This window comes from Rhineura floridana, chromosome 2, assembly GCF_030035675.1.
Source record: "Rhineura floridana isolate rRhiFlo1 chromosome 2, rRhiFlo1.hap2, whole genome shotgun sequence".
Lineage (NCBI taxonomy): Eukaryota > Metazoa > Chordata > Lepidosauria > Squamata > Rhineuridae > Rhineura > Rhineura floridana.
The window spans coordinates 239,763,397-239,790,831 of NC_084481.1; the positions used below are offsets into that span (position 1 = coordinate 239,763,397).

The 27,435-nt window shown below is 47.7% G+C and overlaps 1 protein-coding gene across 2 annotated transcripts in view; it reads right to left on the reverse strand.

The window, feature by feature from the left end:
* Positions 1-14,996: 14,996 nt before the first annotated feature.
* The window catches only part of LOC133378466 (peptidase inhibitor 16-like), a 62,512-nt gene continuing 50,073 nt past the window's right edge, over positions 14,997-27,435 (reverse strand). For both annotated transcript variants that reach the window (XR_009761037.1, XM_061613326.1), the window contains exon 5: positions 14,997-15,063. The gene's annotated coding sequence lies outside the window, so the exon portion shown is untranslated. The remainder of the gene's footprint in view (positions 15,064-27,435) is intronic.

Consider the following 27,435-nt stretch of genomic DNA (forward strand, 5'->3'; position numbering starts at 1 on the left):
ACATAAAAGATATGGGAGACATATATTGCAATGGTGAAGAGGTGTGTGACCCACTGCTTAGTATTTCATGGGGACAGTCTCTCCTGGGGTGCTGCTGATTGCCTTGGAGTCTCCCCCTCCCTCCTTCCCTCCCTCCCTCCTCCAAACAAGCTGCCTTCTCTCCACAAATGCTTTTGAGGAAACGGCTCCGAAGGAGGTGGCATTTTGGGATGCTCTGCAAGGAGTCTCCAATTCTGCTACTGCGAAGAACGAGGCTTTCTACAAAATACATTCTTCAGAGGGATCTGCTTCTTGAAGCTTTTCCTGTCCACTCTTCTGGGCCTCTGGAAAGGCTAAGAAGGCATTTCCACTGAAGCCTGCCTTCATCTTGCCAGGTCCCCATGAGGAGTCACATATATTGGATCAAAGACTTTGCAGGGCTCCCAGAGAAGTCACAACTCATTTGAGCTGCGGGAAGTAGCTTCTGGGCATCAAGGACTGAGCCTGATCCAGCCTGTACCTGCCAGAACAGCCCAACCGACCATGAAAACATCTCCCCAGAAGAAGCCATCAAGACCAGACTGCTCTGTAGAACCTTAATGTCCAAACTCAGGCATGATGCCTCTTGAGGGGCCATTGCCTGAGGGAGGAAAGGGCTGCTGTTGTGCTCATGCCTCGCTCATGGGCTTCCCATTGGGGCCTCTGGTTGGCCACAGTGGGAGACAATCCTGGGGCTGATCCAACTATATAGGGCTCTTGTTATGCGCTTTCTTGGTGACCATGTTCCTGTCCGCTTGAACCCTAACAAGGTTTCTCTATGTGGCTGAGTCCATCTGTGCTGAGGGGCACCCTGGGGAGAGACTTCCTAGCCAGACGTGGGCACAACTCTCCCCCCTCCATTGAGAAACAAGCCCCCTCTGATAAGGAAGCCACACAACTCTGCAAGGAGCTCCTTCTGGGAGGAAGGGTGGGGTACAAATTAAACAAATAAATAAAGGAGCCAGGGGCAGGTTCTCTTCCTGGGTGTCTACGTTCCTTCTGCCTCCTTCCAGCCAAATGAATCTCACGCTGTAAACACACTAGTTGCCTACAGCAAAGCGTTTCCATTGGCCACACCTGGAAGAGGAAAGGGTTGATCTGCTGATCGGTTACAAAAACTGGCTGAAGCTGAATTTTTAAAAAACCACTCAAGCTGCTCCCACCAAGCTCTACAGAAAAAGGCGGCGGGATTTGACTGGCACCGTGTTCCCGTTTTCAGAAGGGAGAGGTGGAGACGCACTGGAACAGGCAGCATAGGGAGCGTTTTCTTCCACTCTCAGTGGCTCATGCATAATTAGGGTCTGGCTCCTTTTGAAATAATTAAAAGTTCTTCTTTGTTCAAGATAAGCCGTCTCCTTCAATGGCAATTTAACATATTGAGAATTATTTCTAAGCTAGGAATACATTTCTAATCAATCAATCATCAAAAACTTGGTGCGCGCAGTAAATAAATTAGGACCCTCCTCAGCCCCGTGCAGAAGGCAGTAAAAATCCATTTTCTTACCTTGAGTAGTATCTGATTCACCTCTACAGACACAATCATTTCAGGAAGATTACTATTCTGAACATTTTTCATAATCTATTTTTATTAAACATTAATGTAATTGCAAAGGAGATGAACCAAAACAAATCTTTCACAGAGAAGTAGTTTTCTTTAAGGTTTGGGAGATGCATTTTGATGGGGTATTATTAAGTTGGGTGAAAAGGGGGGGACGTTTGTCATGTGGATGCAGATAGGTGGTGGGGGCATCACATGGTCACAAGCCATTCACAGAGGGGCTACTGGGGGCCAAATGGGGCATCCTGGGTTGATGGGGGGCTGATGGTGAGGATAGGCACATCTCCACAGCAGCTGCTTTCCCCTACAGCCTGGGCCCCTGTTCTCCATTCCTGCCACTCCTCAGCGTCCCATCCCACTGGAGACCCTGCCCCAGGGACCTGGTGCCTATGGCTCCAGCACACCCATCACCCAGGTTGCCCACTCGTAGCCCCCCTCGGCCCACCCCCACCACAAGGGGGCGGGGCAGGCAGAGTGGGGGGTGGGGCAGCTGTGATCCTTTGTTTTATTTATTATATTTATGCCTTGCCTTTCTCTCATCATAGAGACACCAGGCGGTATAGATGTCATTCTTAGGAGGTCCCTGTCCAGGCACTGGCCAGACCCAGACCAGCTTAGCTTCAGCAAGGTGGTGGCCTCACTTGCCTTCAGACCAGACCCTGGGACATCTGTGATTTTCTCTCACACAACACGAAAGACAAATGCCGACTTCTTCAATATAATGTTGTCTCATTAATTTAATGTCCAGAGGGTAGTTGTAGTATTTGCTTTATTGAGGCCCTGCTCTGTGCCCCCCAAACACACATGTGCACAGAGAGAGAGAGAGAGTTGTGGGCCTGCCCTGTGCCTCTGGCTGAGGCTCCCCCCCCGCATTAGCCTCCAGAGGGTTTCTCTCCAAACGTGTGTGTGTTATGAGCCTCCAAGTAGACTATGACTTATGGCTAGGGTTGCCATATTGCCCGGTTAGCCGGGTTTTACCCAGTTTCTTTGCATGCCACTCGGTGCCCGTTTAGCCCTTTAGGTGGCCCGGATTCTCAGCTTTAATTTAAAAAAATAATTAAGTTTCTAGGTGGTCCGGTTCTCGAGATATACATAAAATCGTCAGCCGCCCCCAGACTATTAAGTCTTTCTTTAAACAGTACTGTATAGCACTTCGTAGCTTTAACCCCACCCGTTCAGGATTGCAGCCAATCAGTGAAGCCAGGGTTGTGCTTCGGTTTGGTTGACCTGAGGCAGTGTCTAGGAAACATCATTGCAATGCCAGAAAATGGTGGTTCCCCCCCCCCCAGTTTATCTGAAAATCTCATACATTGGGCAAGTATATACATTTCAGGGTTTTTTCCTCTTGTGCGCAGGAGTCAGATCCTGGGCAGTGTTTTGAAAACCTTCCCAATACTTGCTTTTGTAAAAGCAATGCTAATCCCATATGCCCAGAGTGAATTCAATAGGACTTACTTTTGAGTAGACATGGTTATGAATGTGCTGAAAATCAATGGGACTTTGCAGTGAATGTAAAAAAGAACTGTGTTTGTGTTCTAACTCTTTCTGTCCCCCCTCCAGTCCTGTTTTAAAGCAAGTAGGCAGGGCTTACTTAGGTATTACAGTTTTTATTCTGTAGGAAACTAATACTGATTTTTTAAAAACTAATACTGATTTTTCTGCAATGACCAACTGGTTTGACAATAAACTATTATATGGGCTGTATGTATTTATACATCTGCAGTGTGTGCGTGTGCGTGTATGGAGTCTTTCCAACAACCCTGTGAGGTAGGGTTGGAAACCAAGGCAGCTCACAACAACAAATAAAGCCATTTAAAATCCAATAACCATAAAAACAAGTATAAACAGTTGCAAAACAGTGTAAAGTGGCATGATTCGGAATTTTGGGTTGTGTGAATGAAGTTGCTTATCACTTGAGGTTGCGAGTAAGCCCCACTGAATACACTGGGACTTGCTTCTGAATAAATAAACCTAGGATTGCACTATAAATATCTTTACAGTTTGTGTAAATAATAAATATATTTGATAGTCATGCTTATATAAATATTTCTTCATTTATCATATTTTTGGTTTTTGGTTAGGAATCCTGACTGGTTGTGAGATGCTTAGTTTTCTGCCTTACTCATAGGAATATTGTTGTGGTTGGTATGGTATTGCATTTAAGAAATCATGGTACGAAATGGCCTAAATCAGTATAAGCCAGATTCCTTGGTTCCTAAAAGTGGGAAGAGACTCAAGGGCAACAGTGACTCCAACATTTATTTATTTTTATTTACAACATTTATATACCACTTTATTGTAAAAAATCTCAAAGCAGTTTACAGAAAGAATTAAAACAAAATTATTGGCAAAAGCATTAAGGACAGATACTTTAAAATATTCAAAATAATAAAACGAACAATGAGTTAAAAACAGATTTAAAAACACAATAGCTTCCACATGCCTGGAGAGGCTTGCCTCAAGAAAACTGATTTTAGCAGGCGCTGAAAAGAGGCGTCTGCCTAATGTCAATAGGCAAGGAGTTCCAAAGCGTAGGTGCTGCCACTTTACAGGACTGATTTCTTACAAGAGCAGAACAAGTACTATGTGGCACCCATAACATGAAAAGCACAGCTTGAACTTGGCCTGATAGCAAATCAGCAACCAATGCAGATTTCAGAGCAGAGGTATTATGTGCTGATAGGATCTCACTCATGTCAGTAATTGTGCTGCAACATTCTGCATTAACTGCAGTCCCCAGGTCAGGTTGTGCTGCATGGGGATTTCTGTGACCTTGGCTGACTGCTAGATTTTTTTAGTTTGGGTTTTTGGTTATGAATCCTGACTGGTTGTGGGATGCTGAGTTTTCTTCCTTACTCATAGGAAACTTGTTGTGGTTGGTATGGTATTACATTTAGGAAAGTGATACTGCCTTTTGTGTTGTTGTTTTCCTATTTGCATTTCACTCCATTACAGCCATAGAAGCAACAGCAGCATATGCAAGATAATTAACTCCCATTAGTGATAAGAGCAAGAATTTATAATTATTATTTCAATTAAAACAAGAGGCTTATCAATACTTTGAAGAGGACCAGATATTTATTTTCTTTCTGAGCCCAGGACTGGGTCTTTCATGATGCCCGGGAGGGGGGGGAGCAGGAGAGTAGTTGATAAGACAGACATCCTGGCATTGGTAATCTAATTAGCAAGGTATGTGTGGGGTTGTTGCACACTTCCAGGCCCAGTTTCATTTTGAGTATGGAGGTGGAACCTGTGTAGATGTGGTTGATCAAAGGGAGAAGAAATTTTGAGTTAAGCAAAGCTCTGCTTTTATAAAACCTAAGAAACATACAGATACTTTGAATGTCTGAGTGCCTGCACCAGTGGAATACTGGAGGAACTTGTAAAACTTGCTGCAACAGTATTTAGAACTGAGCATGTGGTGTGAAAGACTCCTTTTCCTAACATTTTGGCTTCTTGTTTTTCTCCACCCACCACATCTTCAAAATATATCGTATATGGTTAACCGTACTGCTGCCCTGACTTACTTTATGTTTGTTGCTATTTTGTGTTTTTATTATGTTTTTATATTGATTGTGTGTTTTTATTGTTTTTATTATATTTGTAAGCTGGGCTGAGCTCTGTTTTTAACAGCAGAAGGGCAGGATATAAATCCTCTTAATCAATCAATCAATACTCCATAGTGTTGGAAACTAGAGTCTAGGCATTTAAGGCTGAAAATGTTGCTTTAAAAAAAAGTTTTCTCACATCTTTCCCCAGTTTTTGGTGGTAATTCCTAGGCACAAGAACAAAACAACTGGACAATCCAAATATTAATATGCAAATAATTAGCATAATATGCAAATTAGCCTGCCTGGATTTGTGGAACTGGAATATGGCAACCCTACTTATGGTGACCCTATGAATCAGCGACCTCCAAGAGCATCTGTCGTGAACCTCCCTGTTCAGATCTTGCAAGTTCAGGTCTGTGGCTTCCTTTGTGGAATCAATCCATCACTTGTTTGGCTTTCCTCTTTTTCTACTCCCCTTGACTTACGCTGTTGTCTTTCCATAGCAAGGCCGGGGCCTCGACAGGAGCACAAACAATTTTGACCAGAAAATCCCCCAGAACATCCAAAAATCCTTTGTAATCCCTAAGTCTCCAGCAGGCACAGCCCACTGCTCTCCCAGCATCCCAACACTGTGGGTCAATGCTACTGGTTGAGAGGGGGAGGGGCATGGCATGGAGAGCTTGGCACAGGGCGTGGCGGCAGATTGGCTCCACCCCCGTGTGCCACACCATGCCTACCTCCCCCTCCCCCTCTTGGTCTGTGGCAGCAACCGGCTGTGTTGGGAATCCAGCAGAGCAGCAAAGCCCCCTACATACCACCCCACTGGCTGCCACTGGTCTCCAGAGATAGCCCATCCTAATGGGTACCCCACCCAGGTGGGGGGGGTCAACCACAGAGACCAAATCTCACAGTCTGCAAGTGAAAGGTTGTTGTTGTTATGGTTATTGTTGGTGTAATAATCATAATCATAATAATAATAATAGAATTTATAGCCTGCCCTTCCTCCCAAAGGAGTCCAAGGCAGCAAACATAACCAAAACAGTATGAGAAAATAAAGAAAAACATATTAAAAGCGTTAAAAATTATCCAAGAAACAGTGGGTAGCAGAGTTTTCTCTGGATCTGAAGAAGAAGAAGGAGAAGGAGAAGGAGAAGGAGAAGGAGAAGGAGAAGGAGGAGAAGAAGGAGAAGGAGAAGGAGAAGGAGAAGGAGGAGGAGGAGGAGAAGAAGGAGGAGAAGAAGAAGGAGAAGGAGAAGGAGAAGAAGGAGGAGAAGGAGGAGAAGGAGAAGGAGAAGGAGAAGGAGAAGAAGAAGGAGAAGAAGAAGAAGAAGGAGAAGAAGAAGAAGAAGAAGAAGAAGAAGAAGAAGAAGAAAGGCCCACTTTATCAAAGGGCTGTGCGTGTACGTGTTGTTCGTGCTTGGAATAAGCCCTTTCCATCCGCTACAGCTGACTTGAACGCATGTCTGGGCCTTCAGGGTTAGTGAAATGGTCTCTCTCTCTCACACACACTCACATGCACCCTGCACCCCTGAGACAGGCTCATCCTAGGGTCACTTCCAGTGCCAGATACAGTAGATGCCTTTCCACTGAAGCATCCCCCACCTTCATTTCCAAATGTGCTCCAAGTTACACTTTCTCCAAGTTACATAAGTGCCCCAAGATATTCTGATTGGCAAGCTAGCTAAATGTGGGCTGGATGGAACAACTATCAGGTGGATCCACAGTTGTTGTTGTTGTTGTTATTTGATTTATATCCCACCCTTCCTCCCAGCAGGAGGCCAGGGCGGCAAACAAAAGGACTAAAAACATTAAAATCATAAAAACAAACTTTAAAACACATTAAAACAAAACATCTTCAAAAACATTACTTAAAAAAGCTATCCAAACATATTCTAAGATTAAAAACATTTTAAAAAAGGTTTAAGAACATATTAAAAAGCAATTCCAACACAGATGCAGACTGGGTCTCAACTTAAAAGACTTGTTGAACCCTAACCCTTCTCAAACTGGGGGGAGGTAACGAGTGGGGACCACAGGGCTCAGTCCTGGGCCCAGTGCTCTTCAACATTTTTATTAATGACTTGGATGAGGAGGAGTAGGGAATGCTTATCAAATTTGCAGATGATACAAAATTAGGATAGCTAATACCCTGGAAGACAGAAACAAAATTCAAGATGATCTTGATAGGATGGAGCATTGGGCTGAAAACAACAGAATGAAATTTAACAGGGACAATTGCAAAGTTCTACACCTTGGAAAAAGAAACCAAATGCATAGTTATAAGATGGGGGTTGCTTGGCTCAGCAATACTGCATGCAAGAAGGATCTTGGGGTTGTTGTTGATCACAAGCTGAATACGAGCCAACAGGGTGATGTGGCTGCAAATAAGGCAAATGCTATTGTAGGCTGCATTAACAGAAGTATAGCTTCCAAATCGTGTGAACTACTAGTTCCTCTCTATTCAGCACAACTTAGGTCTCCTCTTGAGTACTGCATCCAGTTCTGGACACCGCACTTTAAGAGGGATGCAGACAAACTGGAACAGGTATAGAGGAGGGCAACAAGGATGATCAGGGGACTGGAAACAAAGCCCTATGAGGAGAGACTGAAAGAACTGGGCATGTTTAGCCTGGAGAAGAGAAGACTGAGGGGAGATACAATAGCACTCTTCAAGTGCATAAAAGGTTGTCACACAGAGGAGGGCCAGGATCTCTTCTTGATCGTCCCAGAGTGCAGGACACGGGCTAATGGGCTCAAGTTGTAGGAAGCCAGATTTTGGCTGAACATCAGGGAAAACTTCCTATTAGAGCAGTACAATGGAACCAATGACCCAGGGAGGTGGTGGGCTCTCCAACACTGGAGGCACCCAAGAGGCAGCTGCACAGCCACTGGTCGAGAATGCTTTAATTTGGATTCCTGACTGAGCAGGGGGTTGGACTTGATGGCCTTATAGGCCCCTTACAACTCTACGATTCTATGATTTTATGATTACTGACATGCTCCCCTGGCATACAAATGAATCTTTTGGACATTGAATTCTGGGGCCTCCTGAGAAACATGCCACCTTAAGGATTTAAGGGAGTCAGAGATCACAAACAGAACCCTAAAAGCAGTGGTTTCATTTATTAAAGGGAATTAGAATCATGCATGCAAAGATATTAAAATGAAAAAAAGCTGTTTGGCAATCTCTCTCTCTCCCTCTCTCGTGTGCGTGCATGCGTGCGTGTGTGTGTGTGAGAGAGAGAGGCACTTTCCAAAGCATTAAAGAAAAATAAATTTCCTTGTGAGCAGATTAAATAGCATCTATCCAAAACTGGAAACTAGCGTTTAGGGAAGCAAATGCCTGCCACAGAATATTACAAGGAAAATACAAATCTGTAAAAAAGTGAGTAGCTGATCTTGGAAAGTGGCAGGTGTTCATGGAAGGGAGAAAAAGAGGGCAAATGGGCATAACTCTCCATTTCAGGGTGGTAGATTGTTCCTGTTTCCTGGTCACCCATAGAAACTGGGATTGGGGGTGTTAAAAGGTGACAGTCTGAACTCTGAAGGCAGGCAAGAGGGCTGGTGATGGGTTGAATGGGGAAGGGCCAGATTCATATCCTGGTGAAAGCATTTCTGGGTGGCCCCTTCCACCTGGTGCCTGAGGCACTGATTTGCAATTCTGCAAGCAATGCAGGATGTTAAAGATTACCTTTGGAGACAGGAGGGTCAAGAGGATGGAAGGTGCACAGAATTTGCCTTGAACAAGCCCTGCCTGGATCCATAACGGTGGCCCCGTTCAGAGATACTTAAAAAACAGTGTGCATGTTTGCCAGCCAGCGGTTCTCACTCTTCCTCCACCATGAGACCCTTCTTGAAGACCCTCATGATCTGTATCTCCTCTGGCATGGCTCACAGGAGCTGGAGAGGCCAAACGCCATCACCTTCCTTGAAAGAGAGATTCTCCTACAGTCTTCTAGGACCTGCTCAGCCTGGCCCCACTGAACTGTACAGAAAAGCAGGGCTAGGGCAGCAACTCAGCTTGGCTTGACCTACCTCCACCCCACTGCAGAAGGATGACCCATCACCATTGGTGCAACAGAAGAATGAGAGATGCAGCCTGTGGGGTCATCCCCCAGCAGCGTCCCTGCACCGCACTGGCCATCACCTCAGACCTGGTGGACAGTGATTGTCTGGCTGTAACATTACAGCACAGTGGCAGAATGAACCCATGGAGAACTGGCTCCTAGGCGGTGGCTATAACATCTACAAGATCCCATGAATACTATGAAAGGTGGAGCTCAGAGACACTTCGTGCTGTGAGAATGCAGCAACCAGAATGAATCACAGCACTGATGTGGTTCTCTTGTGGCCTCAGAACCACCATAAAGTTATAACCGTGGGTTTAATTTACATAACTTAGTTTACTTCTACTGATCTGCATGGCTTTATAAAGCCATTTGAACACCCTGTAGTAATTCAAAGATAAAGTTCACATTTGCAAGCTAATCTCCACAGTCATGACAGCTAAAACCTTGCAATTTAAAAGCCCCCAGGAATGGAAGACTCTCCCTACAGAGCTCAGCCAGCACCACCAATAGTGGGGTGTTTTTCCACCAGAAGGGTTGCCAGGTCTCCAGTTTTCACCCAAAGATTTGGGGGGGGGGGTCTTCTCCGGATCTCCAGGTGAGTCACCCCAATCTCCAGACTCTTTGCTTCATTTTTTAAAAAACGAAGTTGTTATATAAGTATCTCATCATACTATATCCCACTAAGTATCTGATTTTATACTATAGTTGTACATTACTATTTCCTCCACATGTTAAGAGTTCCCTTCTTCCTAGGGGTGGTCATGGTCCTCCTCTGTTGCTTTCACCCTGAGGGGCAGATTAGGCTGAGAGATGGTGAGTAGCCCATGGTCACCCAGTAAACTTTGTAGCTGATTTCCATTTTAAAAAAATAATTAAAACAATCTATACGTAGGCTAAGTTTATGAAGTATGCTGTGCATTCATTAGGGAATTGAAGAAAACAATTTTAAAAGATACTTTTTAAACGGGAAGGGCTGTAGCTCAGTGATAAGGGCACATGCTTTGCATGCAAAGGTCCAAAATCCAATTTCTGAAGAACAGTGGAATCCTGGAGAGCCACTGCTAGTCCATGTCATCAGTACTGAGCTAGATGGTACCAAATGGCCTGAGTCAGTACAAGGCAGATTCTTTTGTGCCTAAAAGAGGAAAGAGACCCAAGGGCCACAGTGACTCAGAAATTTATTTATGTATTTTATTTACAACATTTATATACTGCTTTACTGTAAAAAACCTCAAAGGAGTTTACAGAAGGAATTAAAACAATACAATTATTGACAAAAACAGTTGAAAACAGGTATTTAAAAACATTCAGAATAACAAAACCAACAATGAGTTAAAAACAGATAAAAAACATAATAGCTTCTACATGCCCGGGTAGGCTTGCCAAAGCAAAACTGTTGTTAGCAGGTGCCAAACTGAGTACAGAAAATAGGCCGTGTGCCTGTTGTTGGCAGAGCTGCGCTCCCTGCAAAGGAGCAGGTAGGTACTTGGGGTACTCTTAGACTCTTTGTCTCATGATCTGGCCCAAGTGATCTGGGATACCCTTAAGGACCACCGGAGTCCTGATTTCCCAGTCCCGTCACTGAGATCAGCCAGAGGAGGGCACTTCGTTGTCCCCCACGTTACAGAGGCCAGACTAGCCTCAACCAGAAGTTGGGTATTTAGTGTTGCTGGTCCCATGCTGTGGAACACTCTTCTAGCAGAGATTCAGCAGGCATCCTTGCTTTTGACTGTCAGGTGTCTCTTGGACACTTTTTTGTGCCAACAGGCCTATGAAGGTGTTTAAAATGTCTTTTGAGTAGCCAGTCATTTTAATGATTGTTTTGCATTGCTTTTAAACATTTTTATGTTGCTATGCAGTGTCCTGATGTTTTGCAAGAGGGTGGTATGTAAATAATTTTATAAACAAACAAACAAACTTGCTACAGCAAGTCTTCCTAGGTCACCAGAAGGTGAGGAGCGATGGGTGGATCCAGAAGAACTGCCTCAAGAAGGGAGTCCCAGAACTTGTGAAGCAAGCTGCTAGCCACCACTCCCCTCCTCCTCCTCCTCCTCAGATGCTGGTGGAGGGCAGAACAAGGCCTCCCCTGAAGTCCAGAGAGAACAGGATGGTTCATGAGGAGGAGGAGGAGGCAATCCCTGGTCTCTGGTCCTGAAGAGGAGCCCACAGAGCAAAGCAGCAAGTGCACTACTTGCTCCAACAAAGTGCAAAAATAAACAGCCCTTTCAAGCCTGTTAAAGACTACTTTGGTTCTTAAAGGGCCAATCCTCCGGCCTGGCCTGGAGACAGGCCAGAAGAACTTAAGAAGAGCCCTGCTAGATAAGGCCAAAGGAGGCCCCTCTAGCCCACAATGGCCAGCCAGATGAACCAAGGGAAGACCTTCTCCCAGGCTCTGTGGCTTCCCGTCCAGTGAGCTCCCTGTGCCAATGGACTGGTGAGGCACTGTGGGAGGCATTTGGTTCCTCTGGGAAGGACCCTGTGAGGGTCCTGCTCTGGCTCTACAGGGCCTAATGTTATGGGAGGTTGTTCCAGAGCACCCTGTTGGCTGGCCTCGGGGCCAATGGCCTCCCCATCTCCAGCAACCAACTCAGAGCCCTCAACCTGGTCCAGCTCCTTAGCTGGAGCTTTGCAACTGTGGACACATGTGCCTTGTCACAGATGGGCTCCAGGGTCATGTCATGAGTCCCAGAGGGCTCTCCTGAACCTTTTCCAGAAACAGCTGTGCTGCTCCCTCCTCCTCCTCCTCCTAAGAACATAAGAAGAGCCTGCTGGATCAGGCCAGTGGCCCATCTAGTCCAGCATCCTGTTCTCACAGTGGCCAACCAGGTGCCTGGGGGAAGCCCGCAAGCAGGACCCGAGTGCAAGAACACTCTCCCCTCCTGAGGCTTCCGGCAACTGGTTTTCAGAAGCATGCTGCCTCTGACTAGGGTGGCACAGCACAGCCATCATGGCTTGTAGCCATTGATAGCCCTGTCCTCCTCCACCGCCTTAGAGCCATTCAGCCTTGCTGGCCACAGACGGCTTCTCTCTTTCAAACATATATTTGTGGCCATTTGAATCCTGGACACCTTTAATGTGGCAGGTCAAAGTGTGCTATGAGGAGGTGTCCAGATGCTCAGCCCCCTCCTCGCTGTCATCCTGCCTTGCCTGTTGAGGATGAACACATGAAAGATGATGCAAAGGCAACGAGGCAGGAGTCTCGAAGGGCTCCCGTGAGGAAGCGCAGCTGCTCTGTTTGTGGAGATGAGGTCGGCTCTCCTCCTGACACAGCTGGGGCAGGGGCAGTGGCTGACATTCACAGCCTCCAAGGAGCTGCTCGTGGCCAAGATATGCAAATGGAAGGAGAGCAATTCAAGGAATCCAGCAACCCTTGTCTGGCCAAAGTGCTTTGCCTTCCCAGCATTTACGGCTGCACGTTCCTGCTTCCTAACTGGCAGTCAGTGCATATAGAATACCTTGGGAGACAAAACCAAAGACTGCAAACTTTGTGGACATATGATTTGCAGACACTTGGCTGCATTCTGCTGTTCCATTTCTGCCCCCAATGGATGCAATAGGCCAGCTTACCCCCACAGCACCCACGTGGAAAGGCCTTCCCCAGGAGTGGCTTCTGCCTAGTGCTGGTAGAAGAGGCATTTTGGCCCTGGCATTTGAGGATTACAAATATTGGCATGAACTTTGATATTTCTGTTACCCTATACCCTGAAGTCTTCTAATATACACATATTTGTATTGTTTCATGCCACCCCAATCTCCAAGCAGTGCAAGACTTCCAGGGGTTTCAGCACTAACCTATGATTTGATTTCCTTGGAAAGAAGATCAGTAGAGACTGTGGTGTCTTTCTGAGATATGGTTTATTTACACATATTCACAACCTGAGCTTAAGATGGAGGGGTTCTCAGCATAACAGTCCAATAGACCTTAGTCCCAGGCTGTGGTCTGAAGGTACCTAAGGCCAGCTCCCTGCTGAAGCTAAGCAGGGTCAGGTCTGGTCAGTGCCTGGATGGCGACCGCCTGGGGACCATATGCCAGCCGCCTTGGGTTTCCGTCATGAAAAGACAGGCGGGGTATAAATGTAATAAATAAATAAATAAATCTTGCTTTTCCATCAGGCTTCTAGGGAGGCACTCAAAGCCATGGTGCAGAGAGCAGTCCTCTCTGTGTGTCTGCCTAGTTTCCAGCTTCTCCAGACTAGACTAAAAACACAAGCCTCTCTTTAGCTGCACGATGGGGGAGGAGGGTCTCTCCCCGAAAAGCCGAAAAGCGTTGCGATAGCAACAGGATCTCTCTTGGCCACATCCCTTCAGATATGCAGATTGACCATTCAACAGGTTCATTAACTCACAGACTGACTTGGCTAAATTATTTGATTATCAAAGGAAACTAGGCTTACCAGTGGAATGGGTTTCTTCTACCACAGATGCCACTCCCAGGTTCAAGGCTACAGAGTGAAGGGTGCCCAAAGAAAGCATCTATCACAACCCACAACCCCATAACAGTGTGCAATTTTGTCTGACAAATTTTTGCAAAGCAATTTTCCCTAATGTAATGCATTTTTGTATGCTGTTTTCACTAAGATACGTATTTACATACAGCTTTTACTCAAGTATATACATTTTTGTACATATTAATTTACTGTAGATCTGCATTGCAAAATTCAGAGAAGAGCAGATTTCGAAGGATGGCTGTGGTTGAGGTCGCACCTTGTTTTGGAAAGTGAAAATTAGGCTTTTAATGTGAATGGAATTGAATTCCTCCTCCATCCCTGCCCGTAACTAGGCAAGCCTCACTGCAACAGCAGCAGCAGCAACAACCTGGGATTGAGACTGGCCACAAAGCCAAGAGGGCTGGCGAGGGTGTGACTGAGGCTGGGTCATTGGAAGCTGGTCAATCAGGGCAAACGTGGCACTGTCCCAGCCAGCCCTCACCTGCCTGCCTTCTTGTGCACAAGTGGTCCAGGTGGGGGCCTGGCTGTCAGCGCTTTGTCGAGGTCCCTGGCTTCTGCCCTGCTAGTCCCACCACTGGCCATGGGGTGGAAGTTGCTCTGCCTGCAGGCGGCTGGTCCTGCCTCAGCTCCACAACGTGCATAAAGTGGGGAGGGGAAGAACTGAAATATCTCCCTCCCTCACTGAATTGGATATGGCCTTGAGGCTTTATTGTTGCCCCTGGCTTTAGATTGCCTCATATGGTGTTTCTGTGATTGTGCCCCACTCTTGAATTTTTTGATGAAGAGCAGGGTGAAAGTACATAAACAGACAGGTGGGCAGATAGCTTCACACGCATGTAGACAGAGCTGGGAAAGGCTCACTCTGAGGGCTGAGGAGACACTCTTCTCTGTTCCAGCCCCAAATGACCCAAATCACCAAATCTGAAAGCCACAAATTGGGGGTGTGAGCTTCATGCGAGTGTGGCTGCTGGCTCAGACCAAAGGCCCCCCTAGTCCAGCACTGTGTTCACACAGGTGATGCCAGCAGCAGCATAAAGCTTCCTCGCCTGTGGTCCAAAACGCAGGACTAGCAACCGGCTGTTCTCCCAAAGTCCACCCTCTGCACAATGCCAGCATGTCCCTAGCAGGATGCGTCACTCACAAATTGCTCACAGACTGAGCAGGCGCACTTGAGCCAGCCAAGCCACATGTAGGGTGTGCATTGGGGTGGGGGAGGGAAGACAGAGGGGCAGAAGAAAACCCCCTCTGTCAGCATCTGGTGTAACATCACTCACCTGGAAAATGCATCCCTACCAGCCCCAAAACTGGAGCCAGGCCTTGAGCGCAAGCAAAAGCCAGTCAGCCAGTTCCCAGGAGGCTCTCCTGCACTGCCCAGGCCAGCAGACTGCCGTTGGTGGGAGCAGTTTCTTCCTATCGCCCTGAAGGAAGAAGGAAAGAAGGTTAGGCAGGGCTTGTTGGTGCTCCTGCTCCAGGGGAACCCTGGAAATCCACCATACTGCTTGTTCATTCATCTTATGCAATCTATTTTGGAGCGCAAAGGCACTCAAAATCCTCCTGTCTACAATTCTCTATATTTAGCAGAGTAATTAATAACTAACCAGGCTCTCTCACACAAGACCCGACAGCCAGCTTGGATTTACTGGGCTAATTCCACCCGGCTGTGATTCTGCTGATGTCACTGGTGCAAATGAGCTCCCTCACAGAGATGATGAGTCTTCCTCCTCCTCCTCCTCACCTGCTGCTGGAAAGCAAAGGGATGTGTGCTATTTGTGGCTGGGTGGATATTGAAAAACAAAGAAGGGGGCTGATTGAAGTGACTTCTGTCCTTGGGGGGCATAAAAAGCTGGCTGACACTTCATGATTATGGCACCCAAATATGCAGAATGGGCTGCTCTGCTCATGTGAATTTTGCAGCTCTAGAGGAAATCACATCACAGATTAAAGAAGGAATTCCTAGCACAGCTTGGACTGACCACATGCAGCATCAGTGTGACCCTTGAAGACATAGAGGGTCTTCTTCCCATTTGATGGTTTTAAGAAGGGTGCTGTTTGGCACAAAATAAACATGTCTGCTGGAGTTTGGGGGGTGGGTGGGGATAAGCTTTGTTTTGCACCTGCCCTCCCAGTTGAGGCCAGTGTGAACTCTCTGCACTGCAATGAAGTGCTCTTTGGGCCTCTGTAGTCTGATGCTACTGGAATGAGGTGAGCACTGGAGAGGAGTCTTGTGGTCTGTGGCCAGGGCAGCAGCAGCAGAGGCAAGCCTACCCTGCTCCATGGTAAGCAGTGAGGTCAGGAGGCAGCCTGCCCTCCTGCAAGATGGGGGCAACTTGGCATGCAGCTCTTGGGGGATGTGACCATTCCAAGGCCCCTGTGGCTTCTGCAGGGGCTTCTGGGAAACCTAGCAAGTGGGCTTCCTGCCTGCTGAGTGATCCTCTTTGGCAGCCAGGTGGTGATGGGGGCCTTCTCCTCACTCTGCCCAGAGTTGCCCCATCTCAGCCCAGAGGGACTGTTGAGTTGCACGGTGTGCATGAGAATCCATTTTATTTGTTTGTTTGTTATATTCCACCCTTCCTCCAGACAGAACTCACTCAAGGCCTTGTCCTTGTAGGTCTCACCTGAAATTGCTGCCAGTTGTGGATCATCCACTGAAGCACCTGGCAAATCATTGCCCAAGCAATAGTAGCTGCATGCACAATTGACTTCCAGTTACATAACAAAACTTTTTGAAAATTTGCAAATTTCCATTGCAAGAAAGAAACCCAATCCAGCGGTACAAACTGAACTCCTAAAAGAGGAAATGAGCTGGGCTAATGCAATGTCGTTAGCCCCTACTGTTCAAAAGCAAAGGTTCACCCATCATTGACTCCAGCAAAAGATAAGAGAGGGAGAGAGGGAGAGAGGGAGGCAAATAAGCAAGCTAATTACCTCACAGTTGTTAGGCAGGGTTAGCATTGGCATTATTACCACCGCTGGCAACAGAAGTGCCTTGGATGGGACAGTACAGTTGCGATCTCAGCCATGGTGAAGGCATCTGGGCCACCTGTCTCCACTTGGCAAGGCCTTTGCTTGATGAAATGAGTCAAAGGCTCTTAAAAGCCATGCTTTGCCTTGATATGAGGTGGTTTAAATTAAAAATGAAATGGCAGATCACCTCCTAGAGGCTTATAATTACGGCACATTGCACACTATAATATGTGAAATCTATCATGGCGTAGGCTGCCTGGATCTTGAGGGGTAACAGTGAAATTAATGTATTAGAGGCAAAGTTTGATAGCCATTTCAGTGTTCTTCAGGAAAGTGTCGAGCTAACTGCTTGACGCCTCCAAATCATAATTGAAATGTTTGGCAGCTGACACCAAATCCTTCTTGAGAATGAGGAAGATGGAGGCATTTGTGTTCCCGCACCCAGGCTCATCCTTTGGGCCAGGGAGGATGTTGGGGGCACCCGGCGCATGCGGCCTTAGCTTGGCCTGCATTTAAGCACAGAGGTCTTCAAAGAACTACGGATGTTGGGGTGCAGGAACTGAACTGCTCTGAAGCCCTGGGGTGCTCATGCAGGTGAGCCTGTGCTCCCCATCACCCCTACCACCCACCTCACATGCACCCTGCACTGCTGAGCACTTGCCTTTTGGGCCCATCAAAAAAAAAAAAAGCAGCAGGAATGAAATTGAGGCTACATTTTTCCCATGGAAGAATTTTTCACTAGGGCTATGTCAACCTAGGACAAAACTGTTCCGCTCTCGTTCATCCAAGCTGTTCATAGCTGCAGCTGAAACATAAAGGTGCAACTTCAGAACCGCGGCTTCATTGACCGGTGGGGCAGAAATGATCATGGAGTGACTGTGGCCCTCCTGGCTGCAATGCACAAAGACTTTGGCCTTCCAGGACAACCTCTGGCAGCTCCTGAGGAAATGTGGATGGCCTGCTTGCCTCTCCATCCCACTCTCAGCCCTCCTGTCCTGCCCACGGCAGGGACTCGCTACCTTTTGCCAAAGGCCCAGCCAGGGTGGCAGCATTGCCTTCTCTGCCCCACCACCGCCCACCACCCGCCCACCCAGTGTGGGGGTTCAAGACCTTCTCTGGGTCTCAGCAAAGAGGCGCCGCAGCAGCCGCCGTCTGCCTGTCTCCACATCAGCAGGTGATGGGCAGCCAGAGGGAACTCCATGGCTGTCCCTCCAGGGACAGCCTGGCTTCCTTCCTTATAAAACTGATACCATTTGCCATTTCAATACGAAATTTGGTATTTTCCAGGAGTAGTAGGTGAAGTCCAGATTTCAGAGAAATCACATGACACGTGGTGGAGTAGTTGAAGCCATTTGTGGGCAGGAGGGGTGATTGTCATTGTGGCTGACCAGCCTTTGATAGTAAGTATATCTGTTTCCAAATTTTGCTGATTTGTATACAGTAATTGTTTTAAATCATTCTGTGTACGCTACTTTAGGATTCTTTGATTAAGTGGTTTATATTTTTTCCTAAATAAAATAATTAATAAACAAGCAATCATTGTTCAAGCCTCTGGTTGCAGAGTGCCTTTTTTATTGAATTGATGAAAATTGGTTGTGTAGCTTTAAAGTTAGGAAGTAAAAATGCTCTGGTGTTCCTCAGCAAAAGGAGGGCACCTTCTTGCCCTTCCCCTGCAGGAAGCCCCTGGCAATAGCTAGGCAAACACATTTTGTGCCAGCCTCCCATGTGGCTTGTGAAATCTGACAAATGATGCGGGCAAAGTGTTAGACTAGGACCTAGGACATGAAGTTCCCTGGGTGACCTTGGGCTAATCGCTGCCTCTCAGTTTAACCCACCTCACAGGATAAAATGGGGAGTGGGAGAACCATGTACTCCACCTTGAGCTCTTTGGAAGAAAAGTGGGGTACAAGTGTTAAAATAAAGACATAAATGCATAACTGCTGACTGCAGCTCACTCAACCCCCGCCAACTCAGGCTCATTTCCCGCTTTCTTTCCTGGCATCCCACAGTGCCTGGGAGGAGTGGGTCCTTTCTCCCTGCTCTCTTGCAGCTTCTTCCGAGTTTATTCAGGGGGGACAGTGCGTGTAGTGGGTTGAAGGCGCCATTCAGAATAGCCCTCGGAGCCCAGAGGATCTTGCTTTGAAAGTTGGTTTCGGCTTGTTAATTTTTTCCAACTCATTTTCCATTTTCTTGGCTGAGTTTGCCAGGAGGGCAGCTCTGACAAAGAAATGGGGTGCCAGAACTGTGCAGCTCCCACCAGGGGCCACTCAAGCAACAGCCTCTCCAGCTCAGCTGTTTCAAAGAGCCAGAGGCCAAGGGCTAGAGGAGAGGCTCCTGGAGGAGGAGGAGGAGGAGAGCCAGGGACGTGCTCCTCTTTGAAAGGTGCATGGGAAAGAAAGGCATTTCAAGCCAGATTTATCAAATGTGCACTTTCCAAAACAATATGAGGACCGAAACACAGCCACCCGCATGTACTGAATTTTTGCGATGCAGTTCACCTGCCAAACAATGTTTACAAAAATGCATATATTAGGGGAAAGTATGCATAAAATGAATATATAACAAGAAAAAGGTGTTGTGCTTTGGCTTGCAAAAATGTGTACATTAGTCAAACTCCCTATAAAGATGTTTTTATTAGGAGAAATTCATACTAAAATGCTGGAGAATTTTCATTTTTTTAAAAAAACATTCACAAATTGCTGCAGAAATGTGGAAAACTGAATTTAAGTTTGGAAGAATGTGAAACGGAGAGCCGGAATTGTATTTTATTTATTTATTATTTTATTTATACCCCGCGCTTCCTTCCAGCAGGAGCCCAGAAATGGACATCTTTCCATCCCTAATGGAGACCTTTAGATTTTGTAGCTAAGAGGCCACCAGTGATGTTTCCGAGGGCAATTTCAGCAGGCTGCATGGGGCTGCATGGGGCTGCATGGGGCTGCATGGGGCTGCATGGGGCTGCATGGGGCTGCATGGGGCTGCATGGGAAACAGGCGGACGTTGAGACAGCAGGAGAAAGGGACAGATTCCAGGAGTCTGGAGGTGAAAGGCAGAAGCAGGAGAGTCTGGCAGCTTTGAATCATTGCACAATGCTGTGTAACAAAGTGCACGGGTGACGGGACACACACAACCTACCAGCATTCACTCCAGATAATTAACTGCCTCCCATAATTAGCCAGCAGTTAGGCAGCTGGCAAGCCTCTGGGTCTTTTGCTGAGATCTGTGGCAGCCACAGCAATCCAGCTCCCTCTGTTGGGGTTCCAGCTCTGCAGTCAAAAGAGGCATGACTGGAGGAGCCCTCGGAGGGAGGGAGGGAGGCCTCCAGCTGACCTCTCAGAGGAAAAGCCCCAAGTGCTGCGCTGGTGGGATCAAAGGGGCCCTGTGCTGCTTCAGGGTGGACATTTGCCCACACAGCATTTCAGGGGTGCTAAGAGGTCTACCACTGCTGATTAATTAAGAGGAGATGGCTGTGTAAGATCCCCTCCTCCCATAGGAACCTGCTCAGCAATTAAGGTATTCAAATAAGGCTCTCCTCCGTATGCCTCACTGAAAGATGAGGTCACTGAACACCAAAGTCAGGATCATTCAGACCATGGTATTCCCGATCTCTAGGTATGGATATGAAAGTTGGACAGTGAAAAAAGCGGATAAGAGAAAAATCAACGCATTTGAAATGTGGTGCTGGAGAGCTTTGTGCATACCATGGACTGCAAAAAAGACAAATAATTGGGTGTTAGAACAAATTAAACCAGAACCATCACTAGAAGCCAGAATGATGAAACTGAGGTTATCATACTTTGGACACATCATGAGAAGACATGATTCACTAGAAAATACAATAATGCTGTGAAAAACTGAAGGGAGTAGAAAAAGAGGAAGGCCAAGCAAGGGATGGATTGATTCCATAAAGGAAGCCATAGACCTGAACTTACAAGATCTGACCAGGGTGGTTCACGACAGATGCTCTTGGAGATCGCTGATTCATAAGGTCGCCATAAGTAGTGATCGACTTGAAGGCACAAAACAGCAACAGCCGTATGCCTCTCCCTTCAGAGGCTAGGCAAGAGGCCATGGGGGGGGGAGTTTTTCGTGGAATTCTCTCCTTCAGATGAGACTGATGACAAGTTAATTATTATTTTCAATGTCTGCACAGGTCTAAGCACCCAAAGGCTGCCATCTCTGGACAGGCTCAGTTGTTGGCTGCTGTAACCCTTTGCTTTCCAAATAAATTAAAAAGTCCCATTTGCTGAACTTGCACATTTACCTTACTCCAGCATGTATCTCTGAGCCAGCCACAGTGAGTTAATACCTGCAAAGAGGACCAGAATCAGTGCACCTCCTTCACCAGCCTAATTCACACTTTCCTTCAGGATTTCCAGGTCCACCATCCTCACACCCATCCGTAGCAGGAAGAACCCAGCTGAGTCTGCTCTGCAACAAAGGATGCAAATGTGGCAGCCCAGTGGTCCCAGGATGATCAAACACAAGTGCACATGGCTTGCAGAGTTTATTACCAAGGGAAGGCAGCCATTCTGCACTGTTGGTGAGCCATTATTCAGGCAGCTTATTCAACACTGTGCTCCTCAGTGGAAGGTCCCTAGGAGGACTACCTTGCAAAGACAGCTGTTTCTGTGCTTGTAACTCAAGAAAAACTTCAAAGATTGTATGGGAGGAACCATACCTCTCCCACAATTGATATCTTCTGGATCAGCTGCTGTCAGCCACACAACTCCATGTTTGCTACAAGTTGGTACAAAAAGGAAGAGAGAACCTTACGAGTTGTATCCTGCATTAGTCATACTCAGAGCAGACCAACTGAAGTTAAAGAATAGGCCAATTGAAAATACGGACGTGACAAATGTAGGCATATTCATTTCCATGGGTCTACTACTCTGAGTTTGATATGGTCCAGTATGCCCAGTAGATCATCTTGGCCAGCTGGGCTACAAAGTGTGGTGGGGGACCTTGGGAGTGGGTGCAGGACACAGAATAATGGGCTCAAGTTACAGGAAGCCAGATTTCGACTGAACATCAAGAAAAACTTCCCAACTGTTAGAGCCATATGACAATGGAAACCAAGACCTAGAGAGGTGGTGGGCTTTCCGACACTGGAGGCCTTCAAGAGGCAGCTGGACAGCCATTTGTCGAGGATGCTTTAATTTGGATTCCTGCATTGCGCAGGAGGTTGGACTTGATGGCCTTATAGGGCTCTCTATGATTCTATGACCCCACGGGGCCACTCTTGTAGTGGGGGTTGGATGCGTGCCCCCCCATGCCTCCTCCTCTCCCTCCTGGCCTCCTGCTTTCCAGCGCGCTCTCTGCCAGCTTCTCACCTTGCCTCCTCCTCTGGCACAGATCCTCTGCAGCTCCTTCTGATTCCAGCCTGTGTCTCATTGCCCTCTTCTGGGCGACAGACCCCCAATCTTGCTGGCAAGAAGGTCTGCTCACCAGTGCAGGAGCTGAGAGGTGCCGCAGTGGGTACCCCTTTACTTTACTTGGAGGAACCTCACTTCTGCAAGCGCCAGCGTTGCACTGGGGCTCCAGCACACTATGGCCCCCATGAGGGATCATAGTTTTGCTTCCTGCCATTTTGTTTCCTATGTTGTGTTTTCAAGTGGCACCATGAATATTTATCCAGCCACAGATGTTTGCTAGAAAACCTTCTGTGCTTGAGTTAAGATTAAATATTGATAGTGCAATACTTTTAAGGAGGTGCTGTTAATGCAGAATTCTGTTCAGCAGCTTCAACAAAGAACAGACATCTGTCCCATCTTCTCAGTATACTCAGAGGGACCTCCAGAGGCCCTCATGGGGAGGAGGAGAGACAGACATTCAGGCCTGCTCAGATTATGGGTTGCCCCACAGCAAAGAGCCTAGTGAGGATCTGATCACTTCCTGCAGAGGTCTGCAAGGATGTCAAACTACTCCCTCTCAGGAGCCAAACAAATTCATGAACTTTCCATTAACACACGGTTTTGAACTGCAGCTGTTATGCCAAAAGGCCCTTTGCATCTGGAGGAAACTCCAATAATCACCAGATGAGAAACCAGATATAAAACAACACCTTTATTAACTTCTTTTGCAAAAGAGAGATCAGGTATCCGACTCGTGTCTGAAAACCTGTCTGAGGCATAGCTACACAGATACATTGATATATTGGCTCCCAAGTTCTCCTTACACACAGCCCCTCCCATCTTGTTAGCAACTCTTGTCAAGAGAGCTCCGTTGTCTTCTGCATTTACAGTGTTCTAATCTTGAGCGCTCCCTGTGCCCTACCTCCCCCAGGCACAGCATATTCTAGCTTAGTCCCTATCTTCTTGGAAGGTGTCCCGTTACATGAGAAGAGCAAACTAGCATTTTAAGTATCAAAACAGCAACTGAGCATTTGGCCTTCTCAGGCACTTTTAGTATCCACAGAGGAATTTTGCTTTTCTGCTTCTAAGTTAATTCAGGTTAATCCATTTTCTGCTGTGTCATATTAACACTACACATACTATAGTTTCCAAACTATATATCTCATTTCATATCACAGCAGGGCACAACACACCCTCCCAGTTATCAGCCCTGGCATCCTCCCGCCCCCTCACCTCTACCCCCAACAGACTGAAGTTCCATTTGGTGCACAAGCTGTGCCAGTTGCTCCCAGGTTGACCTCAGACCCACAATGGGTGAGGATCCAGAAACGCAGGAATGGGCATTGCTAGATGACATGCGCTGTGGGGCAGGGGACCCCTGAGACATTCTCTCACTTGGCCCCATTCTCCAGTTGTGGCTCACAAGGCCTGGACTTCTCAGTGTTATGGGACGGGGGGGGGGTGAGACAGATGATGGTTTTGGACCTTCTTTCCACCTTCTGATTTGGAATGTGTGCAGCTGGAGTTGTAGTAGAGCAACCTGACTCCAGTGGTCAAGATAATAGTTGTGGGCAGGTCAGCCTCTGAGTGAATGGGCCTGTTGATAGGCCAATCTACATCCCTAAAGAGGAGTCCTGATGCTATAGGGGCTGTTGCAGGAAAACGATTTCCCCCTCCCCCAGCCTCTGCCCTTGGAAGTAGTTTCTGTGTGAGAGGAAAAGCTGGGAAGACAGACAGACAGACAGAGGCTTGCCTTCTGTGTAGAACCCCAAGCCATGACTTTTGGGTGCCTCCCTGGAAGCCTGATGGGGAAGCAAGATCTGTTGGACTGTTAATGCTGAGAACCCCTCCAGTATACGCTCAGGTTTTATATAGATGAAAATAAACCATGTCTCAAAAAGACACCACAGTCTCCACTGATCTTCATTCCAAGGAAACCAAACCCTGGGTAAGCATTGGGACCCTGGAAGCCTCTCACCACTCAGAGATTGGGGTCTGTGCAACACCAGCTATGATGCTGCCAAGCGGCTGGGAAGGAACTTTTCCCTTGGGGGGATGGGAGGCGGGAGGGGGGTGATCAGCTATTCAGGGTGCAGTTGGGATCATTTGCTCTGCCTGCTGCTTAGGGAGCTCTTGGGAATGATCTGTGGGAGGTGAGCAAGGATTCTCAGGAACACTCAAGAGCCCCCAGAGATTCCCTTCCCCAATCCTAACAGAGAAATTGTAGCAGAGGGGGAAAGAGCGTCATGCTGCAGCGTGCCCCCCAACCTCTTGGGAGAAAGCTCCCCTGGCGCCTCCCACTGTTTCCAACCTGCCACAGAGTGCAGGCGGGGGTCCTTCTGAGCAGCTTTACCCAAAGTCAGGTTTCCATGGCAACCACTGCCTTGCAAGAACAGGAGAGGCCCAGCCATGGCCTTGCCAGTGCTGACAAATGGAGGGGGGGGCTTTATGCCTGGCATTTGTAGGCCCCACCCTCCCTCCACCTCCAAGCAGCTTAGGGCTTCCACTTAGGAACTGGCCCCACACTTGGACCTCTTGACCTGTGGGGAGGCCAAATGCCCCGATGGGAAATGCTGGCCCCTCTTGTTCTCTCCAACATTTGATGGCCAAAGGTAGACTGTCTCTGGCCGTGGAGGGCCAGTCTGGCCACCACTTGGCCTCCTGTCCCATGAACTTGGGGAAGCTCCGTGGCGGAACATCTGCCTTGCATGCTGAAGGCCCCAAGTTCCATCCCCAGTGGCAGCATCTCCAGGCAGGTCTGGGGGAGACCCCTGCCTGAAGCCCTGGGGAGCAGCTGCCAGTCAGTGCAGGGAACACTGAGCTACATGGGCCACTGGGTCTGGCTTGGCTTAAGGCAGTGCCATGTGTCCCTCCGTCCCATGGAAGCCATTTGGCACCTTAGCTGTGTGGTCTGTGATACGTGGTTCCCATTTTTACTATGACAAATCTTTATGGGAAAGGAGATTTAGTACATAAATAGCACTGCTCTGTGTGACCCGTCCGTGAGAGGCTGGGAGGGATTAGCCAGGCCAGCGCATTAGCCAGGCCTGCACAACTGCCAAGCAGTCTGTCTCAAAGCCCACCCATGGTGCCAACCCTCCCTTTATCTCTGGGCAGCAACGGAGGCAAGATGGACGGAGGAGGCAAGCTGACCGCTGGCCCAGGCCAAGTAGCCGTGGAGGGTTGCAGGGCTAGTTGCGATTTCACAGGGAAAGGCCTAGGAGTGGTGTGAAGCCAACCCTTCTGTGGGAAAGTCAGGCCTAGTGGAGAAAGCCAGCAGGCGGGCCACAATCGGGGGGCCTGTGAGAGACCGAGCCAGAACCAGGAAGCTGGCAGGACAGGGCCGCTCTGTCGCAACCGGTTGGGAATTTGGAGGAGGTATGCAGGAGAGAAAAACGCAGCCCTGTGCTGTAAGGAAAAACAAAGCGCACCTGTCAGTCTGGGACAGCAAAAAGAGAAGTGACAAAGGAGGGGGGAAAGCTCAGGGTGAAAAGGGGAGGCAGACGTCAGATTGGTTGGGAGGGTGAGAGCGCAAGTGGCGAAAGACATGCTGTGAGGCTGATCGGGCACAAGTAAAACATCATAACCATGCCTACTGTGTGGCACTGAGAGTGACAAAGAAGGCCCACTTCTCTGCCTCCATCACATCCTCAAGTAGCTGTCCAGTGGAGCTTTTCCTTATTGTCAGGGATCTGTTGACATCAACTCCATGAAATGGAGTCTTAGACCCTTCGGAGGCCCACTGTGTATTGTTTGCAAGGCACTTTGAGGGTAAAGTTGCTCACCTCTGTAGCAATCTTGATGCCTCATCCACATCTACTGGAGTCCCCAATGAGGTGTCCAGTGCAATGCCTGCTGCAACCTCTTGGGAACGGTTTCAGTTGATGTAGCCTGATCATATGGACAAGGTGCTTGCAACGATGCAGCCAGCAATGTGTCCTCTCGACCTTTGCCCTTCTTGGCTTATTAAAGCTTGCTGAGGGGGTTTGACCGAGTGGATCCAGGGGGTGACCAACGCATCATTGCGGGAGGGAGTGGTTCCAGCTGCCGTGAAAGAGGCGGTGAGCCGACCGCTCCTGAAGAAGCCCACCCTGGACCCATTGGTTTGTAACAACTACCGACCGGGTGCAAATACCCCCTTTTTAGGGAAGGTGATTGAGAGGGTTGTGGCTCAGCAATTGCAAGTACTCTTGGATGAAACAGGTTATCTTGACCCATCCCAGTCTGGGTTCAGGTCTGGTTATGGGACTGAATTGGCCTTGGTTGCCCTGATGGATGACCTTTATTGGCAGAAAGACAGGGGGAGTGCAACCCTGTTATTCTGACTTGATCTCTCAGCAGCTTTTGATTCCATTGTTGTTGGTATCCTTCTGGGCTGACTTGGTGAGATGGGTATTGGAGGAACTGTTTTACAGTGGCTCTGATCCTACCTCCAGGGTTGTTGTCACCGAATAACATTAAGGTGATTGTCTTTTGCCCCCCTGGCAGTTGTACCGCAGGGTACCATCTTGTCCCAGATGCTGTTTAACATCTATATTAAGCCCTTGGGAGCAGTCATCGGGGGATGTGGCGCGAGGTGTCAGCAGTATGCTGACAATACCCAGCTCTTTTTCTCCGTAACATCTGAATCGGGAGAGGCCGTGCAAGCCCTGGACTGCTGCCTGGACTCTGTGGTGAGCTGGATGAGGGCCAAAACACTGAGTCTGGATCCTAGCAAGACGGAGACACTGTGAGTTGGTGGTTCCCAAGTTTGGATATTGGTCCGTTGCCTGCTTTGGATGGGGTTGTACTCCCTCTGAAAGAGCAAGTCCATAGTCTGGGGGTTCTCCTGGATCCATCTTTGTCACTAGAGGCCCAGGTGACCTCTATGGCTAGGAGTGGCTTTTACCAGCTTTGGCTGGGAAGATAGCTGCGGCCATTTCTTGCTTGGATAGCCTGACCACTGTTATCCATACATTGGTAACCTCCAGGCTGGATTACTGTAATGCGCTCTATATGGGGCTGCCCTTGAGGTTGGTCCGGAAGCTGCAGCTGGTGCAAAATGCGGTGGCGAGACTGCTCACTGGGGCAGGGTATCACAACATGTTACCCCACTGCTGAAAGAATTGCACTATTAGCTACTGGGCTAAGTTCAAGGTTCTAGTTTTGGTATACAAAGCCCTATGCAGCTTGGGACCAGGATACCTTCTTTTTTTAAAAAAAAAACAGATGTTTTTAAAACCTTTTAAAAAGTTTTTAAAGATTTTTGCTTTAATATGTTCTTAATGGTTGTTTTGTTTTAATATGTTTTAAAGTCTGTTTTTATGATGTGTTAAAGTGTTTTTAGTGCTTTTGTTTGCCACCCTGGGCTCCTACTGGGAGAAAGGGAGGGATATAAATCTAATAAATAAATAAGTGTGTCCAAGGGCACACCACCCAACTCTGCCACCTTCCCACGATTCCTCCAAGCATTCTTTCATTTACATCTCTTTT